The following is a 1,138-nucleotide window of genomic DNA, read 5'->3' on the forward strand; positions in this document are numbered from 1 at the left end:
TAGAACTGAACTAGAACTGAACTAGAACTGAACTAGAACTGAACTAGAACTGAACTAGAACTGAACTAGAACTGAACTAGAACTGAACTGAACTAGAACTGAACTAAAACTGAACGTGGTTTTTTGGAAGCTCTATTTTGGAAATATATCCTAGATTCACAGGGAACTGTAAAATGTTCTCATGGTTTAATTATGTTAAAGGAACACTCTAATATACAAATACAAAGTATTCTGAAATTATTTATTCACAATTCCTGTGTTCTTTATCCCATAACGTTTCAATTATCAATATCCAAATTATTGTTAACAACTTATTTGTTTTTATAAAAATTTGTCAAAATTTTTTAACAAAAAATCTAAATACATAAAATATATAAAAATAAAATAATTGAAAATATAAAAGAACTATTATATAACATAACATTATAAGAATATGTTGTCATTTCGAAGAATTTTACAAAAATTACATCACATCTTTCAAGATCACTATCCATGCATATGGTTCATTTCTATCTTTACAATCGTGATAGTGGGCTTTCTTCACTTTGAGCTTAAGCAGAATAATAAAGATTTGATCTATTGGAAAAATCTTGTACAATTCTGTTATCATGAATTGGAACAATTTGCCATAATGTTGATAATCTTAGTGATTATGTTAAAAATCATATTTGTGGGTATCATTATAATGTCGAACACACATACGGTACATTGGTATGATGAATTGACCCAACTGGAGGTGAAGAAACGTTATGCCGATTTTCTTTTATTACGTCTTATAGCCGATTGATAAGATTGAAGCAAAATATTTGCGCAATAATAAGACGAGTGATATTATAACTTTGAAAAGTTTCATTTTGGCTCATGAAAATATGAAGAAAAGTGGAGAACTTTCGTAAAGATGCACGCAAACTTATGACACCCAATGAGTAGAGATAACACTGCCGATTGAAGAGGTCTATGGGGTTTTAGAGAATGAGATGCTTTACGTAAGAAGATCAAGATTTTGTAATATGGATATAGATACCAATGAGGGTTTAATTAAGAAATTAGTAAATCCTTGAAAGTTGTTTAAATTTAAGGATTTTAATTCATTTGTAATTTTAAATTGTTTTGCGTTTTAATGGATATTAAAAAGAAT

General features: G+C 28.3%; 1 pseudogene; it reads left to right on the top strand.

The window, feature by feature from the left end:
• Positions 1-433: 433 nt before the first annotated feature.
• On the top strand, positions 434-1,129 carry LOC119606604 (annotated as a pseudogene).
• Positions 1,130-1,138: the final 9 nt, after the last annotated feature.

Source organism: Lucilia sericata, unplaced genomic scaffold (assembly GCF_015586225.1).
Source record: "Lucilia sericata isolate MDLA Ls3-8-SP2 unplaced genomic scaffold, ASM1558622v1 Contig000605F_arrow, whole genome shotgun sequence".
In the NCBI taxonomy this organism is placed as follows: domain Eukaryota; kingdom Metazoa; phylum Arthropoda; class Insecta; order Diptera; family Calliphoridae; genus Lucilia; species Lucilia sericata.